Genomic DNA, 25,035 nt, shown 5'->3' on the forward strand with positions numbered 1-25,035 from the left:
TACTTATTTTTGTACACTGATGCTGTTTTGGGACAGTTTTAATCGTATCTGTTCAGTTTCAGATCCACCAGTTTGGCTCAAATGAAGGAACACTGTGATTTTAGGAAAATTTGACACTGTGAACGTGTACACATCATCTTTGTGTGTGTTTTTAATGAGACTTCCTCCCACAGTTCATGGGGGACATTAACGGGTGTTTCGTATTCATCCGTGTATGTGTGTCATCACATACATCACTGAACTGCTCCATCCTGCTCGACTTGTGTACTCTTAACTCAGTGGCCTTCTTTAAACAGCTTCTTGGTGTTTGTTGTTTTGCTCAATTTTTTTTTTGCTCAATTCATGTGTATCCACTGTACAATTATAAACACTGTTTTTATGTCTCTGTAAATAAATGTTTCTTTTTTTCATTTTAACAGTTATTCATTATCAGGAAAAGCATAAAAAAATAACAAAGCAGACAAACAAAATAGAAAAAAAAACCCCAAAGGAAATACATTAAAGTCATTATATACCTGTGCAAATGCACATATGGGGGGAATAACATTAAATAATTGCCTGTACCAAAACAGTCAGAGGGACCAAAAAAAAACCAACTCAGGATCTCGCAAAAGTTTTTTTACCTAGTTTTTTTTTTTTCTTTTACTTTAGCTGCAGTAGAGTCCTGACAGGGACTAGGAGGAGAGAGCAGCTTTGTCCTATACTGGCTTCTCCTCATTGGCTAACTGTTAGAGTCACAATTTAAAATCCTGCTCCTCACCAGTGTTGGTCAAGTTACTTGAAAAAAAAAAAAAAAAAAAAAAAAAATATATATATATATATATATATATATATATATATACCTTTTATTTGACAAACCAAACATCCCACAAGCCACTGCTGCACTGAGAGACTATTTTGTACGCAGACAAAAGAAGTCCACTGTGCAAACTTGAAAGTTGCGTTTTATGGTTTATTTATCCAGTTTGGCAATAACAAGATCCATTTTTTTTGTTACTTCCTGCTGCTTCTCCTGCTCTGGTAAAAAAACATAGGCCCACCCCAGTGAATGCTGGTCCTATACCAGTCTCTTTATTTATAGAAAACAAAATGGCCCTACAGCTCTTCCTGACTAATTTAACAAAGTAACATCAAACAAACTTTGAAACAAAATATTAACCGACAAATAAACTTGTAAATAAACCCCAAAATATAAGTAAACTAACAACAAACTTTAACTAATTTCAAAAGAATAAAAAATAAGAACAAATAGCTCCAACACTCCGGCCCCTAATTGTGCATACAATCACAATTACTTTAAAGTCCCAAAAGGAGGAGCTATTCCCTTAAGCAGGTCCTTAATCTTTGCTAATGATCTTCTTCACGATGAGGCTTCCAGTACCAAAGTAAGTTTTGTCACTGGCCTTTGCAAAACACTGGTCTTTGTTTGTAGTCTCACAGAACGCACCAAGCCTTTTGCATCCTGGTTTACACTTAAGACTTTCGCCATCATCCACAATCCTCTTGGTGCTGTAGCGTCTGCAATCAAAACTACATCTCCAGGTATAAGACATCTTTTAGTCCTCATCCATTTTTGTCTTTCTTGCATCAGAGGTAGGTACTCAGAAAGCCATCTCTTCCAGAACAACTCTGCCATGTACTGTACCTGTTTCCACCTTTTCCTGACATACACATCACTTGGATCAAACAGTCCTGGTGGTAAAACTGTTTTTTTTTCAGCAACAACAAGTGATTGGGTGTCAGTGCTTCAAGATCATTTGAGTCATCTGAAACTCTAGTAATGGGTCTGTCGTTCAATATAGCTTCAACCTCACAGAAGACTGTTTGGAGTCCTTCATCATCCAAAACTTGCTCTTTGAGAACTGAGGCTAAAATACTCTTTATTGAATGAATAAGGCGCTCCCACACACTGCCTTGGTGAGAAGCTGCTGGGATGTTAAAGTTCCATTTCATGCCATCCTGAACAAAAGCCTTTTGAATTTTAGCATGGTCCAGCTCAGTCAAACTTTCCTTCAACTCTCGATTCGCCCCAACAAAATTTGTAGCATTATCAGATCTGATGGTCGAAACTGGGCCTCGTCTACAGATGAACCTCCGCACAGCATTTATACAGGAGTCTGTATCAAGTGTACATGCAATCTCCAGATGTACTGCACGACTGGTGAAACAAGTAAAAAGAACTCCATACCTTTTAAGGAGACTTCGTCCTCTTTTAACACTTATAGGTCCAAAATAGTCCACTCCAACGTTTGTGAATGGAGCTGTGTCTGGCAGGACTCTCTCTTCAGGCAGATCCGCCATCTTTTGTTCAACAAACTTTACTCTGTTGCGTCTTTGATGGACATGGTGTAAAATCAGTGTTGACACGTGCATATCTTTTGTCAAAATTGCAGGATGCTTTACTTCCATAGGCATGGCTGCTTTATTCAATCGGCCACCCACTCTGAGGATTCCTGCATCCAACACTGGATCAAGTTTGTAAAGACAACTTCCCTTGGAGACTCCTTTGTGGCCATTGCTGATTAAAGCCATTTCGTTGTTGTGCATATTGAATAATAGCTTGTTCTGCCTTTGCTAAATCTTCTGAAGTCAGATTTCCTTTCTTCAAAGTGGTCCTAAATCTTTCCATTCTTATCTCCACTTCTTTCTGACTTTCCAGATCATTCTTATTCAAACCTGCAGCAAGCAACTCTATCCTCTTCTGCACCAGCAACACCAAGGCCTCTTTCAGCTTTAAAATCCAGGCTGCAGAGATTTTAAGTTTTGCCCAAGACGAGAAGTAATGGATAAGATAGTTGGTAGGATTTTGTAATTCCTTCACAATGACATTCATTGTCAGGTCCTTTTTGACCTCTGGGTCATCTGCAGAAATGACACTGTACTCCACATCCAGTTTAGACCATTCCTTTTCTGACTTATAGAGAAATTCTGGCCCTTTTGTCCATCTTCTACATTTGAAGAAATCCCCAACACTCATGCCTCTGGATGCATCATCTGCAGGATTCTCCTTGGAAGAGACGTATCTCCACTGATTCACATCTGTTGCTTCTCGAATGACAGCAATTCTGTTTGCAACAAAAGTATTAAATCTTCTGGTTTCATTGGAGATGTATTTCAGTACAGTTGTACTATCAGTCCAAAAAACTGATTTTTCCAACCTTACCTGCAGCTCTTTTTGCAGAAGCATATTCACTCGAACTGCAAGAACTGCAGCCGTCAATTCCAGCCTGGGAATTGTAGTTTGCTTGAGAGGAGCAACTCTAGCCTTCGCCAGGATAAAAGCAACATGCGTGATGTTATTCTTTTCCAACTTTAAATATGACACGGTTCCATAACCATCTTGACTTGCATCAGAAAAATGATGAAGTTGCGCCTTATCTGGTCTTCCAAAACAACTTGGTTTAATGCAACGTTCCACTTTGAACTTTGAAATCAGCTGGAGATCCTCCAGCCAATCACACCACCGCTGGGAAAGTGAGTGGGGAATAACTTCATCCCACTTCAAATTTTGTCGGCAAAGCTCTTGTAGCAACAGTTTAGCTGGCATACTGAAGGGAGACAAGATTCCCAAAGGATCATACAGTGAGCTGACCACAGACAAAATGCCCCTTCTGGTTGTTGGACAGTCCTGCAGGGAGGTTCTGAACTGGAACTTGTCTGTTTCTATGCACCACTGTAAACCCAGTGCTCTCTCAACTGGAAGTTGATCTGTGTCCAAATCCAGAGCCTTAATTTCCTTCACTCTTCTTTCCTCTGGGATTGACATGAGCACTGTGCGATTTTGAAAGCTTAAATCCTCCTTTAGCGCAGATATCTGTCAGCCTCTTCACCATGTGCACTGCCTCCTCTTCTGAAGCAACAGATTTCAAACAATCATCCACATAAAAGTTTCTTTTGACTGTATCAACCACTTCAGCTGGAAACTGTTGTGCATTGTCATCTGCAGTTCTCTGTAGAGCATAATTTGCACAGCTTGGCGAAGATACTGCTCCAAACAAATGCACCTTCATCCGGTATTCCTGTGCAGACCTTGTAGTGTCGCCATGTTGTCACCACAGGAAACGGAGAAAGTTGACGGGTTTTTCTGAGACGTGAACTTGGTGAAACATGGAATCAATGTCCGTCATTAATGCAACAGGTTCTTGTCTAAATCTGATCAGAACTCCAACCAGCGAGCTTGTGAGATCAGGTCCCTGTAGAAGCTGGCTGTTCAATGATGCTCCTTTATAAGTTGTTCCACAGTCAAATACAACTCTTAACTTGCCCTTTGTGGGATGATACACTCCGTGATGAGGGATGTACCACACCTTTCCATCATCTTTGTGCAACTCATCTGCAGACACAAGCTCGGCATATCCTTGTTCAAGCATGTTGTTTACACATTCAGTGTATTCATCCTTATAATGAGCATCCTTTTCAAATCTCCGTCTGAGACTCTGAAGACGCTGCTCTGCGACACAGAGGTTATTTGGCAAGCTGGGACCTTCTCTCCTGAAAGGCAAATCAATGTGATAATGATTTCCAATAAGTTTTATTGAACTACTAACAATATCCAAGAAACACATATCATCTCTGGACATTTCAGTCTGCTCCTTTGAGGATCTTTCATTAAAATCATGATTGTACTGTTTAATCAACATTTCTTCAAGACGCTCAACAGAAATCCTATTGGCTGTTACAGCAGTGCAGTTGTTATTTCCACTGTTACTTCCAGTGCGCAGGGGACCATTTATGACCAAGCCAACTTTTGTTTTTACAAAACATTGGAAGAATCAGTGCCTATCAGTAGCTCCACCTCTGCATCAATGTTGTGAAGTTTAACAGGCTTAAGATGAGGCCACTGATCAATGTCGCCTTGCTGGGGAATATTGACCGATACCTTCACCCTCCACATCCTCTCGAGCTCTTCTCTGAGCCCTTGGTATTTCTCCAGCTTCTCGTGTTCCTTCTTCCTGATATTGCTGTCATTCGGAACCGCTACATCGATCACTACGGCCGTCTTCTTCTGTTTGTCTACTACCACTATGTCCGGTTGGTTAGCCACCACCATTTTGTCCGTCTGTATCTGGAAGTCCCACAGGATCTTAGCTCGGTCATTCTCCACCACCCTTGGGGGCGTCTCCCATTTTGACCTCGGGACTTCCAGGTTATACTCGGCACAGATGTTCCTGTACACTATGCCGGCCACTTGGTTATGGCGTTCCATGTATGCCTTGCCTGCTAGCATCTTGCACCCTGCTGTTATGTGCTGGATTGTCTCTGGGGCATCTTTACACAGCCTGCACCTGGGGTCTTGCCTGGTGTGATAGACCCCAGCCTCTATGGATCTTGTACTCAGAGCTTGTTCTTGTGCTGCCATGATTAGTGCCTCTGTGCTATCTTTCAGTCCAGCTTTGTCCAGCCACTGGTAGGATTTCTGGATATCAGCCACCTCCTCTATCTGCCGGTGGTACATACCGTGCAGGGGCCTGTCCTTCCATGATGGTTCCTCGTCTCCCTCCTCTTTCTTGGGTTTCTGCTGCCTGAGGTATTCACTGAGCACGCTGTCAGTTGGGGCCATCTTCGTGATGTATTCTTGGATGTTCGTTGTCTAATCCTGGACTGTGGTGCTGACACTCACCAGTCCCCGACCCCCTTCCTTCCGCTTAGCGTACAGCCTCAGGGTGCTGGACTTGGGGTGAAACCCCCCATGCATGGTAAGGAGCTTTCTTGTCTTTATGTCAGTGGCTTCTATCTCCTCCTTTGGCCAGCCTATTACCCCAGCAGGGTACCTGATCACGGGCAGGGCGTACGTGTTGATGGCCCGGATCTTGTTCTTACCGTTCAACTGACTCCTCAGGACTTGCCTGACCCTCTGCAGGTACTTGGTGGTTGCAGCTTTCCTAGCGGCCTCTTCATGGTTCCCATTCGCCTGCGGGATCCCCAGGTACATGTAACTGTCCTCTATGTCTGCAATGTTGCCTTCTGGTAGTTCAATCCCCTCAGTTCTGACTACCTTCCCTCTCTTTGTTACCATCCGACTACACTTCTCCAGCCCGAACGACATTCCAATGTCATTGCTGTATAGCCTGGTAGTGTGGATCAGTGAATCGATGTCTCGTTCACTATTGGCATACAGCTTGATGTCATCCATGTACAGGAGGTGGCTGACAACTGCTCCGTTCCGTAGTCGGTATCCGTAGCCAGTCTTGTTAATGATCTCACTGAGGGGGTTCAGGCCTATGCAGAACAGCAGTGGGGACAGAGCATCTCCCTGGTAGATCCCGCACTTGATGGTGACTTGTGCTATGGGCTTGGAGTTGGCCTCTAGTGTTGTACGCCACATCCCCATTGAGTTCCTGATGAAGGCTCTTAGGGTCCCATTGATCTTGTACAATTCTAGGCATTCCAGTATCCAGCTGTGGGGCATTGAGTCACAGGCCTTCTTGTAATCAATCCAGGCAGTGCACAGGTTGGTTAGTCTGGTCTTGCAGTCTCGGCTGACTGTTCTGTCTACCAGTAGCTGGTGAGTGTCAGCACCACAGTCCAGGATGAGACAACGAACATCCAAGAATACATCACGAAGATGGCCCCAACTGACAGCGTGCTCAGTGAATACCTCAAGCAGCAGAAACCCAAGAAAGAGGAGGGAGACGAGGAACCATCATGGAAGGACAGGCCCCTGCACGGTATGTACCACCGGCAGATAGAGGAGGTGGCTGATATCCAGAAATCCTACCAGTGGCTGGACAAAGCTGGACTGAAAGATAGCACAGAGGCACTAATCATGGCAGCCTAAGAACAAGCTCTGAGTACAAGATCCATAGAGGCTGGGGTCTATTACACCAGGCAAGACCCCAGGTGCAGGCTGTGTAAAGATGCCCCAGAGACAATTCAGCACATAACAGCAGGGTGCAAGATGCTAGCAGGCAAGGCATACATGGAACGCCATAACCAAGTGGCCGGCATAGTGTACAGGAACATCTGTGCCGAGTATAACCTGGAAGTCCCGAGGTCAAAATGGGAGACGCCCCCAAGGGTGGTGGAGAATGACCGAGCTAAGATCCTGTGGGACTTCCAGATACAGACGGACAAGATGGTGGTGGCTAACCAACCGGACATAGTGGTAGTAGACAAACAGAAGAAGACGGCCGTAGTGATCGATGTAGCGGTTCCGAATGACAGCAAAATCAGGAAGAAGGAACACGAGAAGCTGGAGAAATACCAAGGGCTCAGAGAAGAGCTCGAGAGGATGTGGAGGGTGAAGGTATCGGTGGTCCCCGTGGTAATCGGAGCACTAGGTGCGGCGAAGGTTTACCCTGGTGCAGGTGTGCCGCAGCGGTGGAAGAATCCGCGAGTTTCTCTGTGAATTTCCCATTACGTCGTAGCGCACTCGGTGCTTGCTTGGAAATTTAGGGGTTTTTTTCGCTGTAAAAAGAAGTTTTCTTCCCACGCACAACGGACACTAATGTTTTTGTCACTTTTTATGGAATCAAACTTAAAGTAAGGTCAGTACTTCCACGCTTTAAACGCTGCACGTTCATACTCTCTCCTGCACTCGATATACTATCCACTGTTGATCTGCACACAGCTGTTGCCACGAACATCGCACTCGCTTACGTCACTGTCATGAGACATTCTCGCAAAAAAATTACGGTTTTAGTAACGCAGTAACGCAGCGTTCCTACGGGAAAGTAACAGTAATCTAATTACCGTTTTTTGCAATAGTAATTCCTTACTTTACTCGTTACTTGAAAAAAGTAATCGGATTACAGTAACGCGTCACTGCCCATCTCTGCTCTTCACATACAAAGTATTAATAATCAGGCCCAACTTATCTCAATGACATCAGAGTACCATATCTCCATATCATGGGTCAACAGCAGGTGGATGTTAGCAGGTTACATGGTGGAGATAAGTACAGGGTTTGGGTTTGTTTAGGGTTATAAACTCAGTTTTAGAGCCTTTCAACACGATTACTGACAGATAACACACTCAGTGTACCAAACACACTGTGGACAGGTCTGTTTGGTTTTTGCATAGATGAAAATGATGCAAACTGCTGATCTGTTGAACCGGCTGACCCAGCCTTTTGTCTGAACTGGAGTCAGTCACACAAACAGACTGAGCAGGGTGTGTTCTGTGCAGCACCTGCATGTAAAACAGAAGCAAAGCTGTTCCTGTGAAATGAAACTGAAAGCCTCTCTGAGCGTCTCCCTGTAGAAAATGGAGGCTGAGCTCAGTCAGATCACTCAGCCTGCAGACAAAATGGAGGAGTGTTTGAGACGTGCAGATAAACAGTCACAGCTTTGTGTCGGCCTCTGAGGGCTCAGGGCCATCCTGTTGTCATGGTATCAAGTACATGACGGCTCTCTGCACACACTTTGAGTCCTTATTCACATTTTCTTTAAGTCCTCATCTCTGTGGACCTGAGGGATTACCAACAGTTCATAGTGCTGTGATGGTCAAAACATTAAGAACAAGGATGGAAATAAATAATTAACCAAACCAAACGTTCAGAGGAATGTAGCTCATCAAAAAAATATTTTTAAAAGTTTTTGTTAATGCAAAGAAATTGAATTTTTGTGAAAAAAAAACAGGAATTTTCATTCATTTAGTTTAGTATGAGTGGTCAAGGCAGAGGAAAATTTTCTCCTTCACATTCTTCAAAAACTTTCATTCGTCCAAAATGGACTCTTTTGCTGGGCCGATCCTGGGCCCCGGGCCTCATGTTTGACACCCCTGCACTCGACTGTTTATAGCGTTGAAAACTAATTTAAGAAAAGAAAAAGGAATCAAACTCTGAAAATGAAGTAAATTACATATATTTTAAATGCGAGTATAATTCCACCAAAGAGGCTTTTTATTTTCAGGCTCTGGTTGTTTGAGGCTCAGTTATAGACGGATGATGTTTGAATTCAAACAGACAGACAACATGAAAGACGAGGAAATCCCTGAGAACTGTGCAGAGGACTCTGAGGACTGAGACTCTGTGAGAGCTGCATGATTATAAAGTGACCTCTGTGATGTGCAGGAGAGCACAGAGCATGACTCACTGTCAGATCCTCAGCTGTCAATGTTTCACGGTTCAACTTCCTGCAGTTACAGTGAAACAGTCTTTGTAATTCACGTCTGTGTGACTCGTTTAAGTTTTTTGTCCTGACAGTGAAACTCTTACAGATACAGATGTGATGCTGCTGCACATGTTAGTAAATCTGACCCTAAATCTTCTTTAAAATTTCAGCCTTTGTTGTGAACACGTATTTTTCAAACAGCAGGGTCAGAACACACTGTGGAAAAGTAAGATGCACGTTTTGTAGTCCATCTTCTGGTCATTGTAGTTTTAACCCTGTGGACATCCAGCATCTTGTTCTTAATGGGAGACGAGTGTAAGGTCATTCTCAGCAATCGGCTCTGTTATTTAGTTATTTCCTAACTCCTTATCAGTTGTCCTAGCAACTTTTCCTTCATTTCCTTCATTTCATTGGTGTTTTCACTGAGGTCAGAGAAAGGAGGTTAGGAAAGGAGACAGGAGAGACCTTTAGAGCACACAGGTAACGGCTAAACTGAGCATGAAGGTGTGTCTGAAACATGCTGAAGCACGTTTAAAAAAATGTAATAACAGCCAGAAACTTCTTAACAGAAAATAGTCTTTGAATGATTTTTATTTTATATTCTTATATGTTGTTTGTTTTAAACTTATGATCAGTATTTTAAAGCTCTTAAACTGCTCAGACATTAGAAATGAATTGTTCCTCTGAGTGTTTGAACCTGCTGTTGTGTTGCTTTTGTGTGCTGGTGTCACTGATGGCTGCTGTGACAACAGACACACAAACAGTTTGGTGTCATCAGAAATCACTCTGGAAATACTCAGAAAAAAGATTTATGGTTTAAAGCTGATTTACTTTAACACTCCAACACTGTTATTATGTCTTGTAAGGTTTGTGTTTGTTTAGAGTTATAAAATCAGTTTTTAGACCGTTTTAACAGATACACTGTGTTATCCGTGTGTACAGGACTTTGTTTGATATTTGCGTAGAGGAAAATCATCCAGGCTGCTGACCTGTCGAACCAGCTGATCCAGCCTTTAGTCTGAGTTGGAGTCAGTCACACACAAACATACTGAGTGTCTGAACATGCTTAGGCAAGTCTAGTGCAACGATTACAGTCTGCTCTGGGTGGGGCAGCTGGAGAGTCACAGGTATTTGTATGTTTGGCTACGTTCACACTGCACTGTCTTAATGCTCAGTTCCGATTTTTTGATCAAATCCGATTTTTTTGTCTGCTTGTTCACACTACAAATAAAATGTGACAGCAAATGGAGTGGCTGTAGCCTAGGCGGTAGAGCAGGTCATCTACTGATCAGAAGGTTGGTGGTTCGATTCCTGGATTCCCCTAGTCTGCATGCCAAATATCCTTGGGGAAGTTGCTCTCCGATGCAGCCATCGGAGTATGAATGTGTGTGAATGCTACTTAGAACAATGTGCTGGTGTGAATGGGTGAATGCACAAGTTGTATAAAGCGCTTTGAGTGCTCAGAAGAGTAAAAAAGCACTTTATAAGAACCAGTCCATTTACCAAACGCGCTGAAGTGTGAACCCTCAAGTTAATATGAAGACTTGTTTTGGACTTTACGTTTCTCAATTTTGCTTCAAGTTATAAAGTTCTTTTGTTCTTTACATATGACCTAATAATGATCCTTATTGCTGTTTTAGAGGAGCGGTGCTTCAAAGGATAGTTGCAGATTTCTGTCAGAATCTGCAGATTATGCAGTACAAATAAAATGTTCACGTTGTCTTCCCAACAGTTTCACTAACATCTACAAGGGATGTCCAGGAAGCGCTCGCGATGTCTTCTTGGGCGCTGGTAATTGGCGTCTGTCTTGTGTCAGTGACGTAAAAGACGGATTTAATGCGACATGACCGTTCACACAGCAGTCGCTTTCTAAAACATCGGATATGTATCGGATTCAGTACCACATACGAAAGTGACCCAGATCTGATTTGAAAATATCGGATTTGTGCCGTTCACACTGTCACACCATGATCGGATATGGGTCGCAAAGGGTCAAAAAAATCAGATTTGATGCACTTTCGCCTGCAGTGTGAACGTAGCCTTTGTCATATTTAAATGTTTCAGATCAGGACCATTTAGGTTTGGATTTGTTCTCTTAATAACAAAAACCCCCATTTAGAAACTGCATTCTGTGTTTTCTTGATCTAATATTTAAATGTTTGATCTGAAACATTTAAGTGTGACAAACATACAAAAAATAGTAAACCAGGAAGAAAACAAACACTGTTTCACTCTGTATGTGTTTGTTTCCATCTTATGTTCTTATATGTTATATGTTTGAAACTTATTTTTTGTATTTTGAAGTTCCTAACTGAACTCAGACTCTGTGTGCTGGTGTCATTGATGGCACAAACACACACAGTTTGATGTCATCAGAAATCACTCTGGAAATACTCAAAAAAAGATGGTTTATGGTTTAAAACTGATTTACTTTAACACTCCAACACTGTTATGTCCTGCAGTCTGAGCGTATAACAGCACTGCACCCATGAGGTCAAACTGGAGCATTGCACATGATAATTATCATCCAGCAAACTCCAATAAACCTCCACTATGGGTTCAAATTTTGGTCACAAATATTTTTGCATAGCCGTGAACTGAGTTTTGTGACCTTGTAAACAAAATATATGAAAATTTTATGTTTGTGAACTACAGATGACAATGTGGGCGTTTGTAATAAAAAACAATTTACACAAGCTTCAATCTCTTTTCTTTGTTATGGTCTGGTTACAAATACAAAGCCAAAAAAATCTTTTTAAAACTTAAATTTCCTGTTTGTGTGTGAGTTTCAATTTGCGAGGACGAATTTGGACCCAATTTTTCTTCCTTTCAGCTGATTGGTCAATGTTATGTCAATCACAAATTTAACTATCTAATCAGACAGGAGATGTGTTTGGCTGTCTGAGGGATGCTTTGTACAAGGAGAGGAGAAGGTTGTTAAGAGAAAGCTCTAGGAAACCACAAGGAATTACTAGGAGAGCTGGAGCTACACCGACGGTAGCACAACGATCCAGTGAAGAAGCAGACTGTCCTGCAGTCTTAAGTAGTGTGAGAGGGACATCACTCATGATGAGAAGCCAACGGGTGAATATGTTAGACGGCCACAGGTGAGCATTGTAGGCGAGGCCAGAGGCAGGAAGCAAGGTCCAGCTCTGCCCTGGTGAGAGAGGGGTGAAGACAGCAACAAGCAACAACACATTCTACAGATCCTGGAGACCATTGCATTCCATTCAACAGAACCAGATACAAAGCATGAAAACATGTGAAAAACACAACAGCCTTTTATAATTTTTTTTTTTACATACATTTGCTACAGAAGGGGGAAATATGAGGTGTGATCTTATGCAAAACATTAGGAGCTATGTATAGGTGGTGTAGGATTTTGTACTCGGTTTCTCGCAAGCGGTTGCAAGTAAAAGTAAGTCTAGCTACAGTGGGATGCAAAAGTTTGGGCAACGTTGTTAATAGTCATTATTTTCCTGTATAAATCGTTGGTTGTTACCAGAGATGGGCAGTAACGCGTTACTTGTAACACGTTACTGTAATCTGATTACTTTTTTCAGGTAACGAGTAAAGTAAGGGATTACTATTGCAAAAACGGTAATTAGATTACCGTTACTTTCCCGTAGGAACGCTGCGTTACTGCGTTACTAAAGCCGTGATTTTTTTGCAAGAATGTCTCATGACAGTGACGTAAGCGAGTGTGATGTTCGTGACAACATATATCGAGTGCGGATGAGCGTGCAGCGTTTAAAGTGTGGAAGTACTGACCTTACTTTAAGTTTGATTCCATAAAAAGTGACAAAAACATTAGTGTCCGTTGTGCGTGGGAAGAAAACTTCTTTTTACAGCGAAAAAAAACCCCTAAATTTCCAAGCAAGCTCTGAGTAGCTACGACGTAATGGGAAACTCTCAGAGAAACTCGCGGATTCTTCCACTGACCGCTGCACACCTGGGATGGGATTTCACCATCGTGGATTATTCCTTACATCTCTTAGGTGAGCCAGAACAATCAGCCAGTAGTACACCTATGCAGACAAACTCATTTACCTGGCAGTGGTTCTCCAGAGGTGCTGACTTGTACAAAGATGGGCTCACTCTCCAGGGTGTCCTCAATGGCATAGATGCTGATGTTGTACAGGTTCCCGGGTCGAAAGTCACTGAGAGTCACAGACGTTTCTGTATTAGGGTGATTCAGCTCTGTGCTTTCCCTTTCTACTGATGGAGTGTAGACCACATCACCTTCACAGAGGACGACCACACAGTTACCCGTGTGCAGACCGATATGTTCAGTAGCCAGCGACTGAAAATGTTAGCATAGCTTACCAGTGATGGGAGCCAGTGGTTTTTCCCAGCTGATCATGATGGATGTATCTCCCACTTCCTTCCTTGGGCAGGTGCTATGAAACAAACACGTTAGAACCACTATGTGTGTAATGTTGATGCATGACACAAACTGTATTTCAGTCTGGCTGCACTTGTTTTTAAAATTAAGATGACGAGAAATAAAACCAGAAATGGAGTCAGAATATAAAGTACGAATGTTCGCACCTTTGTTTGTCAAGTAGTAAGAATGAGGTTGTCCTCGCCTCCCTCAGTGACATCACAGACATTAACAGTGTACCAGGGAGAAGCTCACTAATGTTCACAGACGTAGCTGTGCAGGACACATCTGACAGAAACAAATCTGTGATGAGCAGGAGAAAATTTTGCGAATTTGTAAACAGGTAAAATTTCAACACACAACACTTTTGAACTGAACTTGTAAATGTCTGTATCTGCCTCTACCAAGAACAACAGGCTATCCAGTGCCGTGTCCCTGCTCAATGAGCCCGTACTCCACTCTGAAACCTGAAACTGTGTCCAAGGCTGCTGGAGGTCATATCGGTCACAGACTCTGAGATGTCAACCACAGGTGGAAGAGGGTTGGTCTGACCTCGTGTTGTAGCCACTACAGGACAAACAGAGACAGTCAGAGATTAGTTACTCAGGACGGTCTCATACACGCTCCTTCAAAACCATCAGTGATGCAGCACTGAGGCGACTCAGCCAGCCTCTCTTAACTTACACGATCCATAAGTGGTGGTGAAGTCAAAATTCATACCAGAGATAGTGTACGAGTTTAGATGGCCAGGAACGGCCACCTCTCTCCTCGGGCTGTAAGATAATTGACTGAGGGACAGTTTACAGGCTGAAATTATTACAAATGAAAAAAAGATATTAAGTTTAGCCCAATCATGGAGGAAGAGAAAACAAATCTAAAAAAACAAACCCTTTCCACTCTCCACTTAAGGATGTACTGGGTGATGATCCACTGAGTAGGGAGTCTGGTTGGCTTCCTGATTCTGTGACGATCACCTGGACGGGACGGGGACCACCTGAGACAGAGACACAGGAGTAGAGACAGCTGCTTTACCACTGAGGACAACAGTCACATCGGTTCTCCAGAGTGGGAAATCATTTTGTTAAACCAGTAGCTTTACATAACCGTTTAACAGTGAGTGGGTGTGTGGGAGGATTTTCCTGAACAGAGCAGAGAAAAAGGTGAGATTCCAGCACAGACGAGAAAACCGTTTGTTTCCACCGTAGTTTAAGATTTTTCCTGTTTCTCAGAAACAAGCTAACAAAGTGCAAAAACACTTTAAAAACTGACACCAGTATAAAGCTTGTAGTTCTCTCACAGTGTTACCTGACATATAAAACTTATTCTTCCACCATGAACAGCTTGTGGTGTTGCTATATAGTCTCTTTTCCATCCAAGAAACATGTTTCACTGCAAAATTAAGCATCAAATTTCACTATATTCACCCAAACAGATCCACGGAGGACGCCATCGCCCATGTCCTGCACACCACTCTCACCCATGTGGCCAAAAAACAGTGTAACTATGTGAGACTGCAGTTTGTAGATTACAGTTCAGCAGTTAAACACAACAGTGGTTGGCAGACGGTTCACAAAGCTGAGGGATCGAGGACAAATTAAAGGGAATCAGAAACGTTTAAAGCAGCAGATCAACGGTAAAATACACACCTGCAAGTGCAAACCTTAATGTGGCAGTGATATCAGACGCAAACATTACCGTGTACATCATTACACGCTGCCTACAAACACTCAGTTTACCTGCACAGGTCCTGTTACAGCTGCACTTTATTAATCCCTGAGGAGATCATGAGATACAGCTGCTCCAAGACAGTAACAGTAACAAAACTATTTACATATACAATATGTTACAGAGTTTACAAATGTAAGAAATAGCAGTAATACATACAAATCTTTGAATTATAAATATAAAATATTTACAGAGGTGATTAAAAATAAATATCAAGAATATTGACAAAGAATATTACAGAGGTGGAGTATATATGATTGAACTCTAACCTGTGAACCTTTTTATTTTATTTATTTTTGTGTAAAAAGGTGTAACTACAGTGTTTACAGTGTGTTAGATGGAGGAGTTGTACAGGGAGATGGTCACAGGCTGGAATGATTTCCTGTGTCGTTCAGTGGTGCATTGTGGGTAATCTCAGTCTCTCACTGAGCGTGCTCCTGTGGCTAGCCAGCATGTCATGGAGTGGGTGGGAGGTGTTATCCATGATTGTCTTTATCTTGGACAACATCCGCCTCTCAGACACCACCCTAACAGAGTCCAGCTCCATCCCCACAACATTACTGGTTTTGTGCATCAGTTTATTGAGTCTGTTGGCATCTGCAGCAGCACTGACAGCACTGAGCACAACAGACTCATAGAAAAACATTCAGATGCTGCTCTGGCTCACTCTCTTTCTGTAAGCATCCCAGCCCGACTTTCTGTACAACTCTGCAGCTCCCGCCCTATCAGAGGCTGCCAAAATGCCTCGTCCCACGATGATGACATCAGAGCCTTTGTTGTAAACAACTTCCTCTGGAGTGGTGTACTGCTGGCCCAGCAAATCTCCTGTAAGGGGGGAAGGAGACCAGGAGAAGGGAAATGGGGTTAAAGGGGGAGACTGCTGCAGACTGTGGGAGATTAGCAGCAGCTATAGCTAGTTTGATGTACTACAGCACCACCATGTGTTAGAAATGAGTCATGGCAAAAAGGTCTTCAAGGTCGTCTGAGGTGCAGTTTGGCCTGAACTTTACAAAAACAGAGAACGACTTCACACAAATCTCTGACTCTCCTGATCAGACGGTGCAGGCTTCACCTTCAGGTGTACAGACTGTGGAGGACGGGGCTCCACGAGTTACAACAACAAAGGATGTATCACTAAAAGCATGCACTGTGTATCCATGTATCTTCAGTAGGGGGGATTTCATATCAACACTGTGTGCACACCTCACTTTGTAGTTCTTCTAGTGTGAATTTATGAATAAAAGTGGAAAAAGTTCAACAAAAGCAGTCAGATTTACCTCCAGCCTGCATCTGGGGGTCATGTGGATGAACTCTGGCGTCTCTGTGAGCTTGGAGCCACAGATAAACCTGATCACAAAGTCCGAGTGCTCCTCTGCCATTTGCACCTGTGCAGCACAAAACAGCTGTAAGCTGAAAAGAACAAAGCACATGTAAACAAACTGAGAACAAGTCCCACAGATGTGCTCACCACAGCCTTTGTGTATTCACCAGCAGCAGTGATTCCTGGGAGCTCATCTGACCTATGAGCAAACAGCCTCGGCCCAGAGGCTTCCCTACAGCGCTCAGACCTTTCACCACTCCCGGCCCCGGCACTGCGTGGGCCTTCACTATGTGGGACCAGGAGGAAATCTGCTACAAACCACCTGGAGCAAAGACAGAAGATCACAGCGTTCGAATACTTTGTATATAAACAACACGATTTTTAAGTTATCCTGAATTTACACGACAAAAAGAAAGTGTGAAATCGTCTCACCCTCATACTGATGCTTGACTGTGTTCCCGATGTCAGCAAACTTACGATCTTCAAAGATGAGGAAGTTGTGTTTCTCTGCTAAGGCTTGCATGTTCTGAATGAAGGCTGATGTGTAGTCCTGTAACACATATAGAAAAAACCCATCAGCTTGTTTGTTACATGTACAGACTGAAGGTTTGAGTTGATCCTGCTGTACCTCCAGGATGTCTACATGAGTCTTCAGCATGCAGATCTTTAGACCGAGCGACTCGGCCAGCTGCAGCAGCTCCTCGCTGTTGGTTACATCAGCAGACACACAAAGGTTGGACTGCTTCTCCTCCATAATCTTCAGCAGCTTTGATGCAAGAGGGTGAATGTCTGCAGATAAAAGAAGGAACAAATGAAGAAGGAACAGAAAATGAGAAAACAAAGAAAACACCACCAGTCTCTGTTTGGACTTTAAATAACTTTAGATACTTAAAGTTTTAAAACTACATACTTGCTAACTCGGCTCTTTCTGAATAACTAAGCTCCAGCTTCTTACTGGCAGGAGAGTCGCTGCCATTCTTGGGGCTGAGAGAGAGTGAAGGTGACAGAGTTACTGTCACTGATTTTTTTGTTCCTGGACTGCAAACAATGAGCCCCACTGAGGGGAAAACTCTGTAAAGTTGTACCTGAAAGTGTTGTTGTCCCGGATGAACTTGTGGACACTCTGGGCGGTTTGGGCGTCGATGCGTTCGGCTGCCTGCAGCACACGGAGCAGCTGAGATGTGGAGATGATGGGATGGAGCTTGATTCCCTTTGAAGCCAACATCTCCACGCCACCTTGCTCTCCGTCCATTAGGACCACTGCATCCATCACCTTGAATAAAAACATGTCAGAGGTCATTCTTGTGTGCTGCTGCTCTTGCTGACATCAGTGCAGCGTAACGATCGTATTATTAGCTTTGCTGTAACGTTAGATTCTGGACCTTCGTTGCAGAGCACTTCAGCCGTCTCCAGGATGCTGGTGCTGCTGGTCACCGTGTCCTCGATGATCAGGCACGTGTCCCCCTGACGCAACGACCCCTCCACCAGCCGTTTGGTTCCTGAAGCAGAGTTACAGAAGGCAAATTACGAGTCTTTTGAAAATCAGTTGAGGGCGGCTCACCATAGTCTTTGGCCTCCTTCCGCCTGACGACCAGGGGCAGTTCATGTCAACAAATCACTGTGGCCAAAGGCAAGTCTGTGTAAGGAACACAGAGTGGAACTGCAGCCCCTCTTCTTGCACTCGCTCGTAGATGAGACACCTGGAAGAAAAAAATATATAAAGGAGATGAAGAGAAAAATAAGCACAGTTTAGAGTGATGTGCTGCAGATGATGAACTTTTAATAAAATGTTCATTAAAAAGCTGATACAGCTGTTTAAAGGCTGAATGGTTTGAACTGCTCATCCTTATCTTATCCTGAGTGACCTGAAGAGGAGCCGTGTTGCTGCAGAAAGCTGCTGATTCATATAAAGATTATTGAGGCTTGAGTGAGTGATTAGCTGCTGACAGGTCCAGTCTTATCTGTTTGAACTGCCTTACGCTATGTGAAAGGAGGAGTTCCCTGAAACTCAGCCATTAAGTCTGCTAAATTACTGTAAAACACACCGCGTGAGTATCAATGTTACACAGGAGCTGACGAGCGCCTACACAGACACGTTTGCCTTCAGAAAGTGAATGCGGTATCGCTTTAAGCTGTTCTGAAGTCAGTATGTTGCGCAGCCGTGAAGGCAGCACGTGGTTACCTGGTTCGTGAGCGCGGGGCGGGACACGAGCACCCTCAGGTCGATATAAATGGGTGCCAGCAGGCCGCTCTTCAGCTTGTATTCTCCGAACTTCACTCCGTTCACGTCGTGGAGCTTCAGGATTAAACTGTCAGTGGAAGCGCTACCAGGAACCCTTGCGCCAAATGTTTACAGATAAAACGTCGCGTAGGTCAGTGAGCATGTGTGATGAAGCCTGGTAGAAAGAGTCGTTGTTTGTGAAAGTTAAAATGAACCTGATGGCAGAAATGCTTCATTTACACCTCAACATAAAGAAGTGCTGAGAGGTGTTGGCAATGAATGTGAGACAGAGATCAGTGGATGAAACCATCAGAAGCTCATGTTCTGCAAAAAGAGAATACGTTTTTGTTTTCTGAAGCTATTTTGGACATTTTTAAAGTCTTCGGCATGAAGTTGTCGTTCATCGTGATGTGAGGTTACAGGCTAGACTGCTTAATACTGGCCTCCAAGTTTAACCTGACACTTTTATTCATATTTACTTTATATTTGTATTCTGTGTCTCCAAAGTCAGAATACAGTTACATTTTAGTGTCGCTGATTTGCAAAACAAAAGCTAAACTCGGTTCAGACGTGAGTTACAAGTTACAAAACAAGACCAACAGATCTCAAATTAAAACCCACGTTCTCAGTCTGTCCCAATAAATAAACACAGTGAAGCTCTGCTGTAAGTCTTTCTGACTGAACAAAGTTAAATAAAGACAAAGACAAACTTGCATTATGCAGCATTTTATTTAGATAGCAACTAATCCATGTTCAGATGTTTTTACGTGCATCTGCTCTACTGTATTCTGATGTAATGGTTACACTTGATAAGAACTGATTTATGCTGAGGTACATCCTTATACTATTCAATGTGGAACAACAATATAACTCACTGATTTTCCATGTTGATGTTGTAAACAACAGGAGATTTATTGTTTGTGTTTTTGCCATGAGCGGCTGAGTCTTTGTGTGAATGCATGTATGCATCTTTTCAAGGAGAGTCAACAGCAGAGGGCCTCCTTCTCTGTTTTTTGGACCTTATTGTCTCTATTTTCTCTCTCACAGTGTCTCCTCTGCCTCAGGCCAACAGCCAGATGTTGAAAATACCTGCAGTCAACAGAGACATGCGACACACACACACACACCAACTCCAGGACCCTAAACAGATGAAAAAAAAAAGTTTTTTTTAAAAAGTCCAGACTGTTGATATCAGATATCATCTGTTCCCATATAGTCGCTGGGATTTTAACAGATAATTCCAGAATTTAAGTTCCAGGAAAGCAACATGTTTTCACTGACTCCATCCCAGTATTCCAGGTGATGGAGTCTCCTACAGTCATGGTTGTGTAGTTGGATGAAGTGAAGACCAAACTGGGATCAGCTGCGGTCCCCTGACACAGCATGGAGGACGCTCTTATCAGTGTTGGATGTTTTACTGACCGGACAGACAGCCTGAACTTCTGTTTTGCTCTCAGATTACAGCAGGATTCACAGCAGCAATGACAGCCTACAGTCCTTCCACCTGATGGAAGATACAGTAAAATTACATCAGTGGCAACAAGTGTGAACAATTTTATGTTGAGTTTAACTTCTGGAACCTCCAGTTTCTCCTGCTGTTGAAAAAATAGCAGATTAAAGCTGACTCGGTTGGCCGAGGACACACGCAAGAAAGAGTGTTTAACTTCCTGTTTAAATAAAAGTTTAATAAATCAATAATCCTTGTAGAAGTTGCATAAAGTTTTGTGATGATGACAAAGTTATCTCACTGGATTCTGACTCTGTGTCCACAGTTCAAGAGCATAAACAATCATTTAAACCAGAAAAGGAAATAAATCCATAAAGATGCTGCACATAACGATGCCATTGATAATGAGGCATCTGGGCCAGAGCTCCCCTATAACATAGTCTCCCCAGCGACTATGTTATAGGTGTCCAACACTTTTTCTATGTTTGAACTTAATGTGACCACTAGAGGGAGGTGTGTGCCTGTTAGTGTCATAAACCAGCTGTGTGCAGCAGGCAGGATTGGACCCAAAGACTGTAGACTGGCAGATGAAACTGAAGTTAAATGCAGCTTTATTACTGAATCACCAAACATTTAAGATTAAGAAAATCACAGTAAGGAAATCACTGAGAAACACAAAACTAAACACAAGGAGGAACTCACAGCCATGAGGGAGGACGCAACGCTGGGCAGAGGAAAACAGAGGGTTTAAATACATTAGGAGTGATGAGGAAACAGGAGCTGGGACTAATGGGACCAGGACACAGACTGTCAAACTAAAACAGCAAACATTGTGAGATGTAGACTGTAACAACCGGACATGGAACACGTAGACATGAAACATACGAACAACTGGGGAGACTGGGTCGAACATAAGAAGAGGGACACAGGAAAAGGCAAAGGGGACATGACACAGAGACCTGTATGAGGACAAAGGAGGGCGAGAGGGGAACACAAGAGCAAGGGAAAGAACAAGGGAGCACGAGAGAGAGAGAGAGAGGGGGAGAGATGATGTGCTGGGAGAACGTGGATAAACATGATAGGTGTGGAAAACAGAATGAAACTCAAGGAGGAAAAGAAGACACAAACACACAAACAGACACACAGATCGACACAGAGGACAAAGACACAAGGGGAACCTACCAAGGAGCTAAACTGATTATAAGTAAACTCAGAGAGGTAATAACAATGAACTCAGAATTAAACAGTAAACTACAATAATAATAATAATAATAATAATAATAATAATAATACATTAGACACCAAAACACAAGAAAACTCAAAACGCTGGGTCAAAAGAACCCAGAACCGTCACAGCTGTATGTAGAACAAGTGTGAACACCTGTGTTCTCATTATGCTACAAACCAAAACCTTATACATGAATGAATAAATCATTTAATTATAAATCAAAGGTTTTATTGAAGTGACGTGTGGAGGAGCTCAGCATCTTCACTCAGCCTTCCAGATATTGGCTGTGTCCCAATTCAGGGTCCGCACGCTTGAAGTACGCATTTTAAGTGCGGTTACGTCACCGCCATGCGACGACGGCTGTCCCAATTCGAAGTGTACTTCAAATGCATACTCCAAATGCGCCGTCGATTTCCCCAAATATCAAGCGTGGTCCGGTGCACGCTTCGTGGTCCCATATATCCCACAATTCATAGTGCGGCGGTGGGTGTGGATAATTTTGCCGCAAAATACGGCAGAAGGGAGCGGCCGAAGAGTGAACTGTCAAAAGTAAGTACTGAATATGACGTCACTTATTCATGTGCGAATGTTTAATAATGAAGAACATTAAAACATTGCTGTTGGCCACATGTCTGCAAAGTTATGTGACACTAGTGATGTTTGTACTTTCAGCATTAACTTGGTTTTAAAGCCTCTACTTCTAAATATACATATAGTCGACCTTAATCATACAGAGAATCTGATGATTTTATGGATAATTAAAGTCAGTCATATATCCACAAACACAACAAGCTGAAAGTCAGTGATATATATATATATATATATATATATATATATATATATATATATGTGTGTGTGTGTGTGTGTGTGTGTGTATCATAATAATCTGACAATACTATAATATTGGCCATATTATATTTACATTACCATAGTGAGATGACTTTAGTCTCATGAACAACATTAACTAATTATTATTTACTAGCTAATCTTGAATCATGTTTTACAGTCCTGTGGTCTCAGCCTCAGATACTCAACTAATCAAAGTGATGTCATGACAAAAATGAACGAACAACAAAACTTTTTTCTCCTTCATTTATGTCACACAAAGCTGTATGTAACGTGTCTCGCGGTTAGTATCATGGTTGCTAGGCAACCTGAACAGCATGACGAAGCATATACCGTCCCATTTCACAAGCCTCTCACTTCCGCACTTCTCGTACTTATAGTACGCACCGTACGTAGTACGCGTAGTGTGCGTAGTGCGCGTACTTCAAGCGTGCAGACCCTGAAATGGGACACAGCTAATGTGGTGGAGTTATTTCAGTGTAAAACAGGAAGTGGTTCAAACAGAGAACAGAGTTCTTCCTCTTCAGCTGAAAGCTCTGAATAGAAACTTAAATGACAGACAGCTGCTCTCTGGATTTGTATACTGTGGGTACGGCCTCAATGCAAACCCTGTTTGCTTAGTGTGGGCGGCACACAGCCCACAATAGGGGCTCCTCACTGGGGCACATCTGGAGCCCACAGTATGAGTAAAGTATGTGTCCTGCTTTTCACATCAGTACTGGGCCCCACTGTGTCAGTCTGCATCTACTCACAGTGGCTCCACATGAGGCCCAAAAGCGCAGGAGGCCACACAGCAAGCTGGAACATAAACTGGTCATATCACATAATCCAACTCACCAGTGGAGAAATACTTTTATTTTGAAGGATTTTACACTTTTCTTTGAGATATCATCAATCCCACCTTCCAAGATTAGGTACCAAACCCCAAGAACACCTGATGCGTTGAAGGCGTGGAAGATGAGAGCAGCTGACCTGAAAGAGAAGATGATGGCTGAGCTGGAAACCTGGACCCTCTGTATAAAACTACCCAGACTACATGAAGTACCCTCTGAAAGTCTACTAGATGATGTGAATGAAGCATCACTGACAATACATGCTGTGACCATCACTGAAACCAATCAGCTGATGTATACAAAGACAATTAGAGATGCTTGGCTACAGGATGAGCAGCCACAAGGAGCAGCACCCTCCATGGAGAAGGAGACTAGAGGCCAAGATCAAGGTAGCAGGGAGGGAAGTTAGACAACTATCAGAGCTGCAGAAAGGTGTGAAGTAGTACAGCAAGTTGCCCATTCCCAAGGCCTTGGAAACTGCTACTCAGAGCCTTGGCCAGTCGCCAAGAGATATACCTGTCAGGGCAGGTGGAGATGTGGATCCAAGTGCAGGACTCAGAGACGGAAATGTAACTGAAAACCTCAGCTTTATTGCTGGCACCAAACAAAACAGAAACCAAACATGAAAACACCAACTGGAACACACAGGCAGGATCTGAGGGTACGACGCAACACTGAGCAAGGGCAAACACAGGGCTTAAATACACAGGGAGGTAATCAATGGAAGACAGGAGGGAGACACATGCTGGGTCGAACCGACCCAGGACTGTGACAATACCACAGAGACAGAAACCAGGAGAATAAACCAGCTGTTCTCCATATCCACAGTGTACTCTCAGTGGCAGGGGAACCACCCCACCAAGCTAGGAGATGGAGCAGGGTTATTTGTGCTGCCAGAAATCCATGGAGTGCCATCAGTGTGCTGTCAGAGACCAGTCCCATCCAGCTACCAACCAAAACCTGCCTCAACACAACATGGAAACTACTGTCAGGCAGGGGTAAGATGAACAGGCACATGATTCAATTCATGAGCAGGGCCCAGAAAGGAATTGGCAGGAACACCAGAGGTGTCACAATCTGGTTGTAGGAACTCAGGCGCAGAGCGGTTAGACGTCTCCAAAAAACAGTTTATTTACAGCACCAGTGCACAGTATATACAGTGAAGGGAATCCAAAACTCCAGGGAATCACAGAGTAGCTCTCTCACACTCGCTCACGTCTTCTTGCCCACACGTTCACATGGCAGGGAGGTCACAGGTCAGGGGAAGAAGGTCTGAAGCAGAAGAGAAGGGAAGTCACAAACTAATCACGAAGCTCAAATTACTAAGCACAAGTTCACAGGCGCTACGAGAAACACTAACGTCAGTAGTACAATCATCCAGCGACGAGAGGATCTGTGTTCCAGCCTCAAATAGTGCTCCCGGTGATGACAGGTGATTGTTGTCAGGTGTGTGGGCCAAGGGCGGGAGCCCACAGTGAGGCAGAGAGGGAGAGAGAGAGAGAACCAAAACAGCACATGTAGCCTTGTGGGGCCGGCCGGACATGGAGACCATGACAAGAGGAGGAATGGAGCAGCTACTGGTAAACAGAACAGTCACTCGAAACTACAAGACCAGACTGAGCAACCCCCTGTGACACGTGGCTTGATTACAAAAACGCTTATGACTCGATGCTCCACACCTGGATCCTCGAATGCCAGAACCGTACAAGGACAATAAAACAGCCAGTAGTACAAGTCACCATCAAGTGAGGGATTTACCATCTCTGTCCCCCCTGTTGTTCCTGTTGCTGCATAAGCCTGAACCCCCTAAGTGAGATTATTAAGAAGACTGACCTCCTCAAATGGACAGGAGTGATGCCCTGCTAGATGAAAATGAATTAGTTCATGAGCCAAACTGCAGCTCAATGCCACCAGAGGACATTTGATATCTCGGATTTTTTCAGAAATGATGTTAAACCAGCTTTCAGCAACAGGGTT

The 25,035-nt window shown here is 43.3% G+C and overlaps 2 protein-coding genes and 1 pseudogene across 2 annotated transcripts in view; 1 reads left to right on the forward strand and 2 right to left on the reverse strand.

Moving 5' to 3' along the window:
• LOC148103302 (polymeric immunoglobulin receptor-like) overlaps window positions 1-25,035 on the reverse strand; it is a 796,664-nt gene that overhangs the window by 372,354 nt on the left and 399,275 nt on the right. The window lies entirely within an intron of this gene.
• Window positions 1-25,035, forward strand: part of LOC118456030 (cell adhesion molecule DSCAM-like) — a 533,233-nt gene that overhangs the window by 80,320 nt on the left and 427,878 nt on the right. The window lies entirely within an intron of this gene.
• Window positions 15,420-20,026, reverse strand: LOC102796742 (uridine 5'-monophosphate synthase-like; annotated as a pseudogene).

Source organism: Neolamprologus brichardi, chromosome 3, assembly GCF_056152115.1.
Source record: "Neolamprologus brichardi isolate AB-2024 chromosome 3, ASM5615211v1, whole genome shotgun sequence".
NCBI lineage: Eukaryota > Metazoa > Chordata > Actinopteri > Cichliformes > Cichlidae > Neolamprologus > Neolamprologus brichardi.